At 46.5% G+C, this 18,317-nt stretch overlaps 1 protein-coding gene across 2 annotated transcripts in view; it reads left to right on the forward strand.

Annotated features, from left to right (window-relative positions):
• Positions 1 to 2,869: 2,869 nt before the first annotated feature.
• The window catches only part of LOC128764752 (cell migration-inducing and hyaluronan-binding protein-like), a 97,342-nt gene continuing 81,894 nt past the window's right edge, over positions 2,870 to 18,317 (forward strand). Inside the window, exon 1 of one of the 2 annotated variants that reach the window (XM_053874853.1) lies at positions 2,870 to 3,007. The gene's annotated coding sequence lies outside the window, so the exon portion shown is untranslated. The remainder of the gene's footprint in view (positions 3,008 to 18,317) is intronic. The other variant, XM_053874843.1, reaches the window with a different exon arrangement.

Genomic DNA, 18,317 nt, shown 5'->3' on the forward strand with positions numbered 1-18,317 from the left:
CCTTCCGTCGTGAAGGGAGGCCCTCTCTGTTGTACCAGTTCGACCAGGGGGCAGCATTTATTTTGAAAGGAGGAGTGACCGTCACACAATGAGTAAACCATCTGTTCAACAGAGAAAATGGCATCCAACCAGTCGTCCGTTGCAGAACGTCTGTGTGATAGTTGCTGCTCGTCCCTCATTCTTTACACTTGCCTCACGTATTTCTTTTGAAGCTCTTCATTTTTGGGTTAGAAGAACAGGGTTACACGGACACCCAGCTGTCATGCAAGGCTCCGGTTGTCCTCCTCTGATGCTGAAGCTGAAGGTCTTTTTTAGCTGCGTTCTCATGGTGCGCAGACAGGATCCACCTCCAGTGACCTCACAGAGGCTCCGTCCTGGTTTTAGTGACACCAAGTTGACGTTTCACGACACAGTATTGAAGGGTTGCTGTTGTTTTATGAAACAGTGTCCTGATGTTCAGAGGCCACCAGATGTCGCAGCCTGCTGTGTTTGGGCTTGAACAACTAAGTGAATGAAACCTCACATCATTTCTAAAAGACTCATCACTCGTGGTTCTGGCTTGGTTCAGCACTTTCTGTTTCTGTTTTCCTGGGGACACTAGCGAAAGGAAAGGGAAGCCTGGACCTCTTTGTTACAGCTGCTGCCCCCGCGACCAAAGTTTGGATCAGCTAATGATCATTTAAAAACACAGCACCTTTTCTTTTACCAGTCGGTGTTGCTTTCTCCAGTGAAACAATTGATCCGACCCTGCGACTCTTACCAGCATCAGCAGCGCTGAGCAGTGATGCTGTTTTCAGTCGTGGACCCTCATTATCCTCCCTGACTAGATTTCCTCTGCACTATTGCTCCACATATCCACACCTGTGAGACTAACTGAAATCAGATGGAGTCAAATTTCGCTCTGAGGGATTTAGAGAAAAGAAGAAATGAAAACTGTAACGTGGTAAAGTGCAACGGTCCGCTCATCCGGACCTTTCAAACGGACCTTGAATGCAAAAGGTGGGTGTGTGTGCGGCAGACATGACCACTGTTAGGCGATAATTCAAGTGGGGGGGGCCTTGGTTGGGCCGTGAGCGCCCCCTGGAGGGTCGCTAGAAGTTTTTTGTTTTACACCTTTGAGCTGCGAGACGCTCAGTTTTAATCCATGAGCCATGTATGGTGGCAGTAGTGAGTCACTGAACTGACTTGACAGCTGCAAATCTGTGGTAGTTACCAACTATGGAGAAGTTCTTGGAAAGAAAAGCTGTTGAAGCAGTTTTGAAAATGAATTGTATGGCGATATTTTCATTTACACTTAACTTGTATCGTCTTTGGAGTTTAAATAAAATATAACTTTTATTTTATGATATTTAAACATGGTTTTATCATATTTATTGTATTCTGAATTTCATTCAGTTTTTCATATTTTCTTGTCTTGTCTTCAGTAAATTTGATGAGCATGACTTGTACCTGGTTCTGCTGCTGGTTGGACTTTTCCATGACATATGTCTTTGTTTTTGCATCTCATCTAGAGTTTCCAAGGCCTGTATTACAGCAACGGAGGTTTAATCCTGTCGCATAATTGAAAAACAAATAATAACAAGCAAACTTCAATGTGGAAAAATCAGCACAAGTAGCTGAGATGTGAAAAGAAAAACACAGCAAATAACACACGGTGACGTCAGGACATAGAGAGCAAAACAAAGTCAATAATAAAGCAATATAATAGCAAAATCAAATATAAACTGGACATTCTGCGAGACATTGTGCTGTCTGCATGGAACTGCATGGAAAAGGTTTTGTGTGTGTATTAACTGCATGTTATAATTTACAATATAAAGTGTTGATTATTACTAACCAATCTTGTTAAGATTGATTCAATTTTGCTCTGGAATAGTCACTAAAATCCACTTTTAGCAAAGCCATAGTTACCTCGTATTAACTATGAATAAACCAGTAATTGGTTTATTTATAGTTAATCTATGTTTCCCAATCTAAAGTGTGAGCATTTCTGTTCATTTATTTGTAGTATTTTGTTTTTGTGGTGACTCGAAACAGCGGCTCAGACACGTCAGTCAGTCCGCTCCATCTTCCATCTCCGGGCTGTTGTTCCACCGCGCTAACGCAGCGCTCAGGCGCACGTGCACCGTCTTCCCTCCTCTGTTGCAGGCGCCATCTACAGGCCTGGTGTGTGTACTACATCGTTATCAATCATTTTCAGTGAAAGGCATTTTTATGAAGCAGTTTTTTTTTTTATTTACTGACCAGGAAAAACACCAGAGAGAAGCCTGTTTATACATATGAAAGTGTCAGACCCTGTTGGCTCTGGCTCATGGTTCCATGGTCCCACAGCCTTGTCAGGACGCTGGGTGCGAGGGAACCTCCCAGGCGACTCGCTACAGCTCACAGAGTCCGGTCAAACTTGTCCCTTCAGTTTCATAGATTTATCACTCCTGTTCAGCTCATCTTCCCCAGTGAGGGACCCGAACCTGCAGGTGAAAGTGAGCGTTCAAACTGCCTCACAAAGGAGGTGGTTCTATCCAAGCTCCTCATTTCAACCTCTTCGTGGACCGTGGCGTTTCTCTCCATCACTGAGATGGAAGTGAGGTGTTGGATCAGGGGCTCCTTTCTGTAACTGACTGGTTCCCGAGGGGAGCGTCATATTCACACTGACCTGATACAGACGCAGGCAGAAGGCCGCGTGTGGCCCCCGAGCCGCACTTTGCGCGGGTCAGAGGAATCTGGCTCCAAGGCTTGTTCCGATCTCAATAACACAGTGTTTCGTTGAATATCGTGGTATTTCACAGGCGCGCAGACACGCGCGCACACGCCCTGCGTGGGCGTGTCTTCCCCAGCTGGAGTTAATAAGCGAGCAGCCGCCGCCGCCGGGATGGCAGAGTGTCTGCGCGCCCGCACCGGCCGAGTCCCACCACCGACGCTCCGCTTCATCACCCCCGACAGCGCGTGTCTCACGAGGCGCACCGACCCAGGAGCACGCCGGCCACACCGCGCCTCCTCCAGACAGTAGGTGAGTCTCGCAGCTCATGTCCGAGTCACGGTGTTTGGCGCATCTTCAGCGCGGGGATGTGGCCGCTTCTGAGCCACAGGTGATGCTGGGAGCGAGGGGGTCTCTGCTCCCCAAACCGCGCGCGTGTGGTGCGAGGTGGTGCGAGGATGAAGCCGAGTGGCCGGTGCCAACGTGACGCACCGCGGCTCCTGCGCGTGGACCAACGCGAAGTGGCACCAATGATTTAAACGCCAAAAAAAATGGCAACGAGAAAATAGAAAACGGTCACGAGTTTCATGAAGCCTAATCCGAATTCTCACAAGTATTTGTTTCCACATCTGATCCGGTAGCTGACTCAACTCAAATGAGGACTAGAACATCATGAATTTAGTCTCTTAAAAAATACCAATTTTGATATTAAAAAAACGTGAAAATGTGGTGATTCATTTGAGCGTGTCTCCCAAAAGGAAGGAGCCACTCTCACCTGCAAGTGAGAGGCACCATTTAACCTGTCAGTATCTGGACTGAGGGAGACCCTGTGGTGGTGGTGGTGGTGGGGCTGTGAAGTTGCAACCCTTAATCCACCATTCAACCCTGCAGACTGCGTGTTGTACCAGGCAAATCCTTCCTGTTGTTGACTTGAACATTTCCTTAAATTCTGCACACTTTCCATCACACAGTGAATGCTCAGACTCTCCGGTCTCAAAGGTCCTTTGGCTCTGCAGCAGTGCGGGTCCCCTCTTTTGAACCGGGGCATCAGCCTGCCTACTTCCGGGCTGAGATTTTACTGAGTGTGTTTTTTTTTTTTAAAGCACCTGTGCATCAAAATCCAGTCCTATGGTTCACTGAGATCTGGCTGCTTGATGTTTGATCTGGTTGGTCTCCAGTTCTTCTCCAGTTCTTCACTGGTGCTGCTGCGCTCTGCAGCTTCCAGTGTGACGGGGCATTAAACAGCAAGGAGCTGCTGCTCTTTCGCTGGAACCAAGAGCTGAGAGCAAAATGAACATGGCCCTGACCTTTGAACCCTGAGCAGGGTGCCATAAGAAACCCCTCAGAAAGTGGCTGTTGGTGCTCCTTCATTGCTTGGAGAAATGGGAAAAACAGGTCCTGATATCCGGATACAAGCGGCTGAAATGAGTTTAGTCCGACGGGTGGCAGCTTCTCCCTTAGTGTGAGGAGAGAGAGTCACTTTGGAGAGACTCAGTTGAGGTGGTTCGGGTCCCCTGGACACCTCGCTTTGGAGGTGTTTCAGGCAGGGCCAGCTGGGAGGAGACCCAGGGGTCGACCCAGGAGCAGGTGGAGGGATGAGATCTCCTCACTGGCCTGGGAGCATCTCAGGATCCCTCAGTCGGAGCTGCTGGATGTTGAGAAGGGCATTTGGAGCGACCTTCTGAAGCTGCTGCCCCCACGACCCGGCAACAGATAAGAGGATCAGGACGGATGAATGGAGGTCTCATATTCCTCAACCAGCCTGTCTAAAATAGTTTTTCGTTCTCTATCAAAAAGTGAACTGTCAGCATGTTCACGTTTCAAACATGGTTCCAGTGTTTCTGTTTTGCTCATCTTCTCTTCTGGCTTGTCTCACGCGGGTGTTTGATCCCGTCGTGCTGGCTCTGACTGTGCACGGTTGTTTTCTCTGTCCGTTCCTTGTGAGACAATAAATAAACAAGCGTCTCGTCTTGAGGATGCACATGCCAGCGAGTGAGAGGGGCGGAGTCCCCCGGGAGTCAGAAGTGTGAGGACGACAGAGGCGCTGAGCGACTCGTCCACCCGCGGCTGTCTTCCCAGTGTGCGAGCTCCAAACGCTGGTGTTTGTGTGAGGCATCTGTGTGGCATCAGAAGCTGCTCTCACGCGGCCAATCTGCTTCTCCGGACCACAGTCTCCATCTGCCCATTGGTTCTCACACCGACGTTTACACTTCACTCTGCTCAGCTGGAATGGTTATGTTTGTAGTTTTGCTGTTACCCAACATGCATTTCAAAGTGAACTGTTTACCCTTGTGTGTGATAAGCTTTTCCTTGGAGTGGGCAGTTCCTCGTTCTCGGCTCCTTCACTCCCTGAATGATGAATGTTTCTCCATGGTGTTGAGCAGCTGATAGAGATGATCGTTCTTGGGGAAAACACGGAGTAGATTCCACAGCAGGCGAAACAGTTCTGCACCCCTCAGATGAAAAGGTCTTGACTCACTCTCAGTATCTCACTTCAAGACAGGAGGAGTAAACTGACTCACTGTTTTTATGCTCTGATCCATGGGTTTGATCAGTTGATAGTCATAGTTAGATTAGGGCTCGAGATTTTCGCTAAACTTGCGAGTGGCCGATTATGAATAGGAACATGGATGAAACAAGCTAACCAAAGTAACTGGTCCTCGCTGGGGATGACCGAAGTTTGACGGTGGCCTGGCGTGTAGTCAGAGCACAGCCTGAACTTCCTGGGCCACTTTAGCACATACCTCTTTGTTTGTATCACTGATAGTGTTGTGTGCTTGGTCTCACCGCTTCGATACGATGCGATGCGATGCGATGCGATGCGATGCGATGCGATGCGATGCGATGCGATGCGATGCGAAGCGATGCGATAGCTTTTATTAATCCCACAAGTCTGGTGTCCAGCAGCTCAGTACACTTACACACAATATTATCACAATGTACAAAATATATGTACATACATACAGTACAAAATAAATTTTTGAAAAATATATGCATACACATAAAGACTGGAGGTGCTTTATTTTGGAAGTTGGGCATTAGGCTTAAGGCATGGGGAGGCGCTCCTATGCACTGTGTTTTTATTATGTGACTTGGTTGGCACCTATTCTGCAGCACCTCAAGTGATGGTGTGTTGAGTCACGAGACTCCTGGGAGGCACTGTCAGTAAAGCACAGGGTCACCTAAGGTGCTATATATACCAAGGGTGAATTCCAATTCTTCAACCTTAGCCCTCAAAAGCAAGTGTTTAGGGCTTTGTGTGACTTTGAAACGGGACACCCCTTCAATGCAGCTACGTCCTGAGACTGTGGGGGGCAGTGTTGCACAAAAGTGATGTTCAGTCTGTCAGTTCAGAAGAAGAAGATTAAAAAAAAGACCATAAAATAGAAGTAAATGAGGTAAATAATCCGTAAAATGAGTTTGTCCACTAGTCTGGGTATTTCTCAATGCCAATGTCGGTGCTCAGCGAATCCTTTTTGACGTTCTTGGAGTGAGAAGGTGTTGGCTGTGTTTTGTGTTTCTATTTGCTACTGCTGAACAGAGTGGGTTCATTCTATCCGTCGTGCTTTGTTTTCATATCGGCGGCTGTGATCTACGCCAGTGAGACACATCTGTGGAAGGATTCCTTAATCCATTGCCATCCATCCAACGCCTGTGCGTCAACATGAAGCGCTCAAGGCTGCCGTTGTCGCCAGTATAGGACGCAGAAGTCCACTTTCCCAACATCACTATATGACACCATGGGAGTGAGGATGGGTTGGTCTGAAGGTGAAAGGTGGAACTGGTGTGAAGAGGTCAGTGGTCTGGTCAGCTGAGAGGACACTGGAATACTGCGTTGTCAGACACTTTTGGGTCTGGCATCTATGGACCCCACATCTTACGGGCTGGTCATAAAACTCTAGAGACACACTTCAAACTCTACATTTCTATAGATGCGACCAGACTTTTCCTCAGTTGAAGCCGACGTTCTGGTGTTAACAAAGAACCCGGCGACTGCCTCTAACTCACTGGCCCCAGAGGCAGCTGCTGCAGAGGAAGTACCTGTGGGTGAGATCTGCCAACTCAAACGGTGGGATCCTGTGACTGTGGTGTTTGCTTTGCCCTCTGCGGAATCCCAAGCTCACTCAGTGTTTGCTCAGAAACTGTGGCTGCTATGGAGCTCGGGCCCTCAGCTGTGGAAAAACCATCAGGACCATTGGTTTTCCCTCAAATTCACACTGCTTTTTTTTTTTACCTTCACCAGGAAGGTTACGTGTCAGGCGTGGAAAATAGATGAACGGATATAAATTGAATTTTCAGTGAAGTTTGCTCAAGGGACGAGGAAGGTTTTAACACGTCTTGGTTCTGTACTGGGGACTGCAGATGCCATGCTGCTGCGAGACCCGCTCTGCAGCGCAGGGGCGGCCATCTTTCTGGGCAAATGTACTCAGGGTTTCGCAAGCACTGCTGCCACCTGCTGTCACACTGAGCTGAGAGGAGTTTCACTGTATTATCGACGATATTTCAAATGCCACATCATGTTTTTAGTGTTATCGGAAATATAAATGCGGGTGGGTAGTTGAGGCAGGAAGGACGCTGTTAGATCAGGCGTGGTTCTTAACCAGATGCAAGTACAGCAAATGGCCGTAAAATAGGCTGCAGCGCTCTGTAAGCCGCAGGTGCAGTGGTGCTGTCTGAGCCGTAGAAAGGCTTAAAATGCATGAGGATCACTTCTAAACTAGTTTGGAAAATGGGCTCCAGCATGGAGACTGACTCATGAAACAAACTGGCCAATGTTCTGAACTGGAATCATCAACTCCTCACATCTTTTATTGACATTAAAGCGCTCAAAATGTGTCCCAAGTTCCGACACCACAGCTGGTCTCAGCTGCTGCTTCTCGTTTCCGCTCCTCCTCCAGGGCGGAGCTGCGGACACGTGGGTGAAAACAGCGCATTTTGAGCGCTTTAAGGTCAATAAAACGCCTGTGATGTCATGGGTTTGATGTGAGGAGGCTCAATATTTTGGCAGCATGAGGCTCTTTAGCCTGGAAACATCCAGATATTAGCCGCGTCGCTGTATAAGACGCAGGGCTCAGACTGTGAGAATAAAGTAGCATCTAATAGTCGGGACATTACGGGGGGCGGGGTGTCCCCCGTAATGTCCCGACTATTACGGGGGAACCTTTTTACTGGCCACCACTGAACCTGACTCTTCAATAGTGTGTTGTTGTGGCGGGGTTAGACTTGTTGTGGTTGTCTGAAGACCTCTTGCTGTTCCTCGTCTTGGAGCCGAGCAGTGCTGAGTTTTGGACTCATCCAGAATGTTCTTTCTATTTCAGCCTCATTAGCACGTTTAATTGCAGCCGAGTCCTTTCACCTTCTGCGTGTGAAGGAACACGACAATTTGAAAGCAAAGCTTTTATTTCCTCACACAGACACACACACACGCAGCTGCTACTGTGAATGACTGGGCTCTCATCCAAAGGCTACATTTGCTTTAGGCAACCCCACTAAACTCAAATAAATGGCTCTCCCCACGGTCAGTCCACACTCCGCTGTGTCTTTGACTCAAAATATAAAGACCACAATATCCTCCACATTTCCCTGTTGCGAACATTCAGACTGTTGCCTTTTTGCGACCCATCCATCAGCCCATTAATGGGTTGTGAAATTGTTGCGTTCCTGTTGGCGCTTGCCGCTCATTTCTCTTCCACGTGCGAGGGTCAGATTCGGCGAGGAGGACTCTGCACTCGTGTCCGAGCAGACAGCTGTTTGTGATTCACGTCTGGAGCGTCGGACAGATGCTTCCACGGCAGATGTAGAAGTGATGCAGCCACGTGGTCCAGACGTGGAATATCCGCTTCTGAAGTGGCAGGAGTGAAGCTCCTCCGTCGCCGGCAGGTAACAACACCGCGCGCGACGCTCGCCCGACACGTCGGCCTGTCCTCCTGCCGCAACCTGCCACCTGCTCCCGACGTGTAGCGGCAACACGCAGATGACTCACGGCTCATAATGTTGATCAGCTCCAGCCGCTAATTCCTCGCAGCAGCTGCTCGCTGGAGTTCATTACTGTTGCATGATGGGAGTCGCCATCTTTGAGTTGTCCCGTGCCGCGCCGTCATGTCCACTGCATGTTGGCACAGCTGAGCTCTTCTGCTGACCTGACGGTGGCTGTCGCAGGCCACGCAGAAGTGATGGGTTCAGTGGAAGGGATGACACGCGCTGCAGCGCAGCCACGACTGGAGCGTGTGGTCGACGCTCGACAGGCTCGAGTCCAAGGTGCAGACCTGTTTTTCAGCCTCTGTGTCCGTGTTTTCAGCAGCTGTGGATGGAGAGGAAACAGATACCGTCTAACTGGTGGGTGTGAGTGCGCGACTTCCTCTAGTTTTCTTTTCTCTACACCAGCGCTCCAGGTGTCCAAACGTCGATAAATGATCAAACATTGACGTTTCCTCTGCGAGTGAGAGTGCATCAGCATGGAACGGTTTATTTACAGTACAGAACGTGAGCCATACCATCGCCTCACTTTGACAGGTGGCCTTTGCCGTCTGTCCTGTTCTGCCAAGAAATCGCGACGTTGTTATAGCAATTTCAACCAATGGCTGCACCAATTCCATCTTTCACTTTGGTCTCCTTTCGCCCGCCCCTCTGTGCAGCATGTGCATCGTCATATTCCCTCCCTCCTTGTTGAGATGTGCGACGCTAAACGCTCACATTTGCCTTCAAATTCTCCCGCTGAAGGTCGCGATTCACTTTCTGAGTTCATAAATGTCCAAATTCCAAAGACTGAAATGTGGAATAGACAGAAGTATTTTTACTTGAACTGACTAGAGCGTCACCCGAACACTATACGGGGCGGACATAAACAAACATGGCCGACCTCCAGATCCATCTCTCCAGGCTGTTTCTGGCCCTTGACATCTCATTGGCTGGATTCATGAACAACTCCGCTCACACACACCTCCACCTTTACCTCTCAGACTCCGCCCACCCGAAACCTCCCTCAGGCTCCGCCCTTGTGAGGAGCTCTGTCACAAAACAACAAGCTCACTGCAACCGGAAACTGCTCATGGAACATTATAAAAAGCACTTGTTCTGTTATTATTACTTCATTTTTTATTTTTGTATTAATTTATTTTAGCGTCCACAATTGTTCTTTACTAGAATTAATATTTATTTATTTTTTTGCAAATGCAACAGACTGGCATTTTTGTTATTTTGTTTTTTAGGCTAGAAGTGACAATAGTTTCTCACAAGCTAAGAACCATTTGTTGTCACAGCTTTCAACGTTTTTTTTTGCCGCTACGGTCAACAAAAAAGTGAAGTCCTGCAGGGTCTGTGTGTAGGTCACGAGGTAAGAGCTAATTTTTTCTATTGTTGAGAAGCTCAGACACATTTTGATGTCGTATCTTCACCAATGTTGACGGCAAAGTTTCATTGTAGCATTGTTAAATGAGGTTTAATGAGAGGCTTTATGACCCTAAGGAGACGCTGAGGCAAGACACAACCTGTGTAGCATGATGCTTTCCTGTCAACAACACATGATGGAGAACCCGACAACACGTGGAGGAACATCGAGACACTCTATGATTTCCAGCGTTTTTCCTGGCCACTGTTGCCATCAGTCTCCGCCGTCAACTCTGATGACATCATCCACAGGAGACAGTGGATTCTGTCACCTTCTCACACACACACACACACACTCGGCTGCTTCCGTGTCAAGTGCGTGTGAGACGATGCTGCGGGGCTTTTCAGCGTCAGGACAGGAATGTCTGGGCAGGGATTAGTTGCTGGAAAGCAAAGTGCACGACAGGCACGGAGCTGTTGGCTGAGATAAAGGAGGAGGAAAACTCCAGATGTGAACACGATAGCGCCACAGCTCCCCTCCACAAATGGCGCAGACACACGCAACCTGGAAGTGCTACTTGTTTGGTCACATCACATGAGAAATGAGCCGGGGAGCACGAACGCACCCTGCTTACATAAGAGGTGTGTGTGTGTGTGTGAGGTGGCATCTCTCTGGAGATCACTTTCAGGACCCTGTTTGGATCAAAAACAGAACCATGTCAGCTGAACTTGCTGTCAAGTCCAATTACATCCCTCTCATTCTTGTGGTACTTTTCTTCCTCCAAAGTGAGAAAAGACACACACAGCTGAATACATGTCCTACAATTCAGACAATAAATAAGGTCAACATTTTTCTGGACGAGACACCGACGCTGCTACCCACAGACAGCAACGCCGCACTGGCTGTAACAGATTTCATGAAGGAGATTCGTTTGATTCTGTTTATCAAACTGCCCGGGGAAACAATTGATTTTTTTTTTATTTCAAAAGCCGAACAGAAAACTAGTTGAGGTTTGAACTTCCTGGCTAGAGGCGTCCACTGTCCATCGATCTCTTCTTGGTTCTGCCACAGACTTGTTGTGTTATTAAGTAGTGTTGTTGTCAACTTCCCAACTAAACCATGAATTGTGTATTGTTTTTATATTTATTTATGTATTTCTTTTTTACTTATTCTACTCATGTCTGTACTGTAGGGAGTTGCTGCACAATTGCATTGTTCAAGTGACAGTAAAGGTTATTGTTTTGCTGTAACCTCAAAGCAATAATAATAATAATAATAATTATAAATAACTCACACAGGGTCCACAAATAAAATATGTTAATATGCCGGTTTGGTCGGAGTGGTGCTCCGGTTTCCTCCTGTCTGTGTGCACAGAAATCGGTTTTTGAAGTGCAAAAGTCAGTGCAACTACTCTTTTGTCTTGTGTCGCTCACTTTCTCATCAATTCTGCCCAAATGTTGGGCTTTGGGAGGGAACTTATTTCCAATTCTATCGCACTCACAAACCCCAGTGCGCCCCCTACTTGCAGTGCTGAGCTGCAGACGAACGGCTCCTCTGACCCGCAACATCGGGCTTGTCGGAGGTCTGCTCTCCCTCAGTCTTGTTGATGTATATACTAGTGATGGATAGGTGAGGCTTCATGAAACAGTGTAGCAGGGTGGATGAAACAGTGTCCTCATTTTCTTTTCCACTCGATTGAAATGATGTGAGGTTTCATTGAACTGGTTGTTCAAGTCCAAACATTTTGAAAATCAGGACACTGTTTCATGAAGCCTCATCGACCCATCACTAGTTGCATGCACTTTCAAACATTGTCACATGGGAAGCATGAAGGCAATCGATTCTATTCTATTCTATTCTAATCTGTGGCTCCTAAATAAACAGCAATAAAACAAAGCACAAACTGCAATTGAAAAACAAGTTGCATCACCACCGTGTTTGAAGTCAATGGAAAGGGCATCAAAAACAGACTCCAAATGGAAAGTGCCTCCCCAGACTGGTGTGAACTTTCTGCTCTCCTCAAGATGTTATAAAATCTGCTTCGTGTGTCTAGTTATCTGATTTTTACTGAGCCTGTAGCGCTGTTTGTCTGAGCAGCACGACTGAGGTGAGCTCGCCACTCGACAGTCAAACAAGCTGAGATGCCCCTTTCATGTCTGTTATGTCAAGCAGCATCAGTAAAGTCTCAGTTGGATCCATCATCTGACCTCACGAGAAGCTCACCCTCCCTCACCCTCCGCCCTCAGCACCTTCCTAGAATTAGGGAAGCGCTTCATTACTTTCTTGAGTTCGACATGACAGAGCTGGGAGACGGAGCCGCGGGGACCGGAGTGTAGCTCAGTGTCACAGCCAGTTGAGTGGCGAGAACAAGTGCGTGTGAGTGGATCCACTCGTCTGAGTGTCGTAACACGCCGTCTTATCTTCCCATCACACTCCGGTGCCTCTCACCAGCTTCCTCCTCTTCCAACATCATGACACTGCGCCTGAGGAGACATCACATGTCTGGGAGGAAGATATCGGCCGATTGTCTTTCTCACCTCTGGATACTGCGGTGTCACTACAAACAAAACAATTCAACTTAAAACTATATATATATATATATATATATATATATATATACATATATATATATATATAAATATATATATAAATTCATCTTTCACCAACATGACTTAGCTACTTTTTTGTTTTTATTTAATAGAAGAAAAAAAAAGAATTTTGCAGAGTAATTCTTGACATTTCGTGCATCCATTTTCAAGCCTCATTGTATGTCAGACATCATCATACTTCTGGTCTGTGATTATTTTACATTTTACACTAGTTTTCTTCATCCATTTTTAAAATTATCAAATGTGAGGAAAAGAAGAGCTTTTTCTTTTTTTTTTCTTTTTTACAACCCTAGGTTGTAAAAAAGAAAAAGAAAACTGCACCAAAAAATACATATGGTATTTGAAATTAACTAAATAAATAAAAGAGAATAATAATAAAATGAAAAACAATAAGAAGCCTAAACACAATCACATCACTACAGTGACACACACACACATATCTGTACATATTTGACCAAAGCTGCTTGGGTTTCCTCTTATGGCTTATTGATGTTGGATTTAAACCATTCAACCACTGTATAAAAGTCAAGCTTTCCCATTATATTCTGCTTGAATCTCTTACTGAAACGTAAAAGTTGGCCCCCGGGCCTCGAGTTGAACACATGTCGTCGATGACAACATGAATGTTCATGTGGTTGGGTGACATGCAAGACAAAACTAGTTTTCTCCAGTAAAACTCATGGTGAGTCGTACTCTGCACAACAATAACAAACCATGTCTCCAGCAGCAGGAACAATACATTCATTCTGTGCACCTCATGTTGCAAACAAACCAACCTGGAGCGTGGAGGACGCACTTTCCTGGCTGCAGATTAGCGCTTCTGTTTCCTTGTGTTTACACTGCTGCATTATTGGAGAGCCTCTGCCGTCTGCTGTTTACTGGCCGCCTGACCTCTCTTTGACGCGTCCACTTGTTTTCCAGCACTGGCTCGCCGTCCTTATTTCCAATAGATTATTTAACCATCTCCTCCCTCTCACCGGGAGCAAGCTTCCAGCTGGATTGTTTAGTGTCAGCATAAGCCACATCCATATTTCATATCCTGATTTTTTTCATTTTCCTGGAGTGAAGTTTGTGTTTGGCGAACACCCAGTAGCCGCTTTGTTTCTTCATGTGGGTGTTGATAAAACACCGGTTGTGACCTCATTCATCAGGGAAGCCGTGCTCCTGCTCTGCTGCTGCAACATCGCTCACACTCTGCGTTTTGACACCTCCAGGCACGTGCGCGGCTCAGACGAGTGAAGGGAACGGCAACTGTATTATTCACATTAGCTTATTACCTTTCAGTTTAAAACCTATATCCACTCCCTCCTGGTGTTAAGAACAAGTATTAGAATCAACAACTTACATTACATTTCATGAGGCATCATGAAACAGCATTGCCTGGTTGATGAAACACTGTCCTCATTTTCAGAGGCCACTAGATGGCGCTCTTGGTTTAGAAATGATGTGAGGTTTCATTGAATTAGTCCAAACATTTTACAGCAGACAGCGCCATCTAGTTTCATCTCTGAATATATATATATATATATATATATATATATATATATATATATATATATATATATATATATATATATATATATACTAGTGATGGATAGGTGAGGCTTCGTGAAACAGTGTTGCAGGGTGGATGAAACAGTGTCCTCATTTTCTTTTCCACTAGATGGAAATGATGTGAGGTTTCATTGAACTGGTTGTTCAAGTCCAAACATTGCAAGATCTGATGGAGACTCTACTTCAGCTGCTGAATTTGTTTCAGGCTTTGAAAACAAATTTAGGGAGGCCAGATTAAGGAGTCGGGACGGTTAGATGAGGCATCATGAAACAGTATTGCAGGGTGGATCAAACAGCGTCCCACGAGATGGTGGTTTAGAAATGGTGTGAAGTTTCATCGAGTGAGTTGTTCAAGTTCAAACATTTTACAGCAGACAGCGGCATCTAGTTTCATCTCTAAAAATCAGGACACTGTTTCATGAAACCTCATCGACCCATCATTACTGCTGAGATTACATCTCAGTGAGGACCAGGAATGACCTCCAAGATCTGATGGAGACTCTACTTCAGCTGCTGAATTTGTTTCAGGCTTTGAAAACAAAGTTAGGGAGGCCAGATTAAGGAGTTGTGACGGATAGATGAGGTATCATGAAACAGTAGTTAGTTGTTCAAGTCCAAACATTCTACAGCTGCAGCTGGATGTGCCACATCCAAGATCCATGTTCAGATGTTCAGCGGGCCAGAGGTTGATCACCATCTCGTGCTGTGCTCATGATGACACAGTGTGTTGTGATGGGCTGGTGAGGCTTCATGAAACAGACCAGGAGTGGAGAGCAGTACCTGTGGAAGAGCAGGAGCTGCCATAGCGTTCCCGAGCATCAGCTCCATAAAAGAAAGAGAATGTCAAATGAAGTGACCATTGAAGTCTGAGTTGTTGGGAATATTTGTCACCAGAAGTTCTACGTCGGAAGCTTTTCCAGCGTTTTGCTGTCTGGGTTTGGGTGAGCGAGCATGAAGACAAATGGAGAAGAAACTCTCTTTTTGTTTCAACTCTGACTCTGACTCTCAGAGGTAAGGGACTATATCACAGTCGTCTCTCTGAAGTGTTGCTGCGGAACACTGGAAATCCAATGTCTTGGAAGAAAGCAGGAACTGAAGACAGGAGACTTTTGGGAAAGACATTAGCATTTGTCGATAGCGATCTCGGCGATGACGCTGACATTTGACTATAATCCATTCAGGAGGAAAAGGTGACTCTGAGGTGGGACTTCAATTAACTTGTATTTGTCTGATGCGGATTTTTGGCTTAGTGCGGAGCCAATACACAGCCAGGAGATCATTTTCTTTTTTGTCGATAGCGGTTGCAGTCACACCTCCACTTCTTCTTCTGCTCATAATTCATCCTGATGTCAAATCGATGGCATTAATGATGTGTACAGGCGGTGGATTTGGCCTCAGTCTAATGGTGTTAGAGGAGACGGAGGCGAGTCGGCGCTCGCCAGGCAAATGAGTCCGCTGCTTCCAGCCGAGTCTGCAGGTTGCTGCCGCCCAGGGCTCAGCCTGCTGATGTCTGGAGCGTCCAATTATAACTTGCCATAATGAGAGAAAAGTCTCGGCTATTACGGGATCAATACACTCCACTTGTTTCTCTGCCTCTCCTTTTTGTTTGAACTCCCTATGTGCAACATCAAACCAACCAAAAGAGAAGGGTTTGATGTTGCACCTGGAAAAAAAAAAACAACAAGAAAGTCCCATTTCATTTATTACTTTTTCCATGTAATTCTCTTCTTCAGCTATAAAATTCAATTCAAAGGGTCAATGAGGCTTCATGAAACAGTGTCCTCATTTTCAGAGTCCACCAGATGGCGCTGTCTGCTGTAAAATGTTTGGACTTGAATGACTTATTCAACCTCGACCTCACACCAATTCTAAACCAAGAGCGCCACCTAGTGGCCTCTGAACACGAGGACACTATTTCATGAAACCTCATTGACCCATCACTACAACTCAGTGAGAAAAGGTTGCTTTCATTTATATTCATTAGTGAAATTCCCATCGGAAAACACACCGACTTACAACTGGGATCGGTTCAAGTCAGATTGGACGTAAGTCGAATGCCATTCCAAATAGCTGACGCGAGGGTTATAGGTGCTACTGTAGTGGTAGATGGCAGTGTGAGAGTGAGATGCTGGGATACTGTGCTGCCGTCGTACGCAATGCTGGGCTGCTACGTGCTGCGGTGCCAGACATTGAATAGACAAAAATAAGCATCTGCTGGCTGTGGTCGTAAGTACGGGTGGTCGCAAGTCAAGCAGGTTGTAAGTCGGATGTTACTTGTATTTATTAAGGGAAAACAAAGAGCGTAGCCAACTGAGCCGCTAATTTCCAAGTCACTTTCAGTCAGTGTTGTTGTCCCACATTTCTCTTGAGCTGTTGATCCAGAAAGATGGTCAGGAAGGTTGGACATTCCATTCAGAGGTGTTGGTTCTACGGAAGTGTCTTTTGGATTCAGTTGCGTGTAGTAACCCATAGCATACGCTTCAACAGTTTAGCTAGAGAAGTCCCCAAACAATTCCGGACACCAAGGCTTTCGGAAAAATACAATTGACATTATCACTCTCTGTCTAATGAAAAAATACCATAAAAACACAGCAGCTGCAGTGGATACAATGGTAAAGTCTGAATTTTTTCTTTTCTTCTTATGGTAATAAGTTACAGTAAAACCAAATCATGCTAGTGAGTCGCCAGTTGGAGCCTGGTCACGACCTTGACTTACTCATATACATAAAGCAAATCAGTATTTTACACGTCCTTTCCCGTCATTTTGCTCGAACTGTTAATGCATTTCCCCTGGAGGTGTGATCATTCCATGCCTTAGAAAATTAGCTTGAATTTTCTAGTCAATGAGGCTTTACATTCCATTTCTTTGCCTCTGAGCTGAGACAAGTTAACCGCCTGGCGCACGACAGATCCCCACAGAGGGAATAAACGGTTACGACAGTACATTATTCCAAACCTTTAAAGGGAAAAACAAAGACGGCCATGGAAACCATGATTTCTTGTGGCGTGGAACCCGCTGACTCAGCCCTCTTGGCGGGTTTCCGCAGATGTCTTTGAAGGGGATCTGACCACAGGTACCCTGCTATTTCAGCACCTGCCCGGGCCCTTGTTTCTATCCAGTCCATGTATGTGAACTGCTGCATCAATAAGCTAAATAAAGTCTCATTTTCTCCACCTTATTCAAATGAGCGTTGGCAGACAGACAAGCGTGGTCGAACCGGCGCTGCTTGACATTTGAACGACTCCAAGCACGTCAGGTTTATTTCGGTCTTTTCCCTGCTGTTTAGGAAAGAAACTGTCAGCTTTTCCCATCCCAAACAAGCGGAGGTCTATTCTTGCTTGTGTGGCTTTCGTGAGAGTTAAGCTTCTATGTGGAGTCGCAGAGTGGCCTTGCTAAATGGCGTCCAGAGTGTTGTGATGAGGTTTTTAGACTGTGGAGCTTTCAAGGTGTCTGTGAGCGATGACCAGTGTTTGCTCCCTCCGCACAAGTGTTGCCACGATGAGGCTCTGACTGACCTCAGTGAACAGTCATCCATTTATCTGCGGTTGGCTCGCAGGAGAGCAGCCAAAGCAAAGAGGGACAGACCTCCCTTTCCCTGGAAGCCTCATCCTGCTCTTCTGGAGAAGTTCTCTGGAGTTCATAGGTCAACCGAAAGACCTGAAACCTCCAGCATGTGCTGTCTCCAAGGCAAAGTCCTGGCCGATTTCGGGTGCTCCTCTTTGAGTCACGGCCCCAAAGCTTGCATCCACACGGAGCCAAAATCGATCGGCTAGCTTCTGTGTCGGACAGACCTACCGTCCACAGGAACCCGGCTTATCGCCCCACTGTAACTGAAGTAAGGTCAATGTATATGGACACGGAAACACTTCTCTGTGTGGACAGTGGTGCTGGATACTTTTTAAAACAATGACACCACAGCCCCGTCTGCCTCGGCTCTCCCCCGAAAAGTCTCCACCTCACAAGAACACCAGCGTACAAGGGAGTAGTTCAACCACATTGTCTGTAAACACCCATGTCTGTTGTTGACCCATTTGTTTCTGCCCCAGTGCTAATATCTAGCGCTCACGCTTCATTTGTGTGTTGCGTTCTTGTTTGTTGCTGGAGCACTACAGCGCCTCTACAGTCCTGGAA

Source organism: Synchiropus splendidus, chromosome 1, assembly GCF_027744825.2.
Source record: "Synchiropus splendidus isolate RoL2022-P1 chromosome 1, RoL_Sspl_1.0, whole genome shotgun sequence".
Lineage (NCBI taxonomy): Eukaryota > Metazoa > Chordata > Actinopteri > Syngnathiformes > Callionymidae > Synchiropus > Synchiropus splendidus.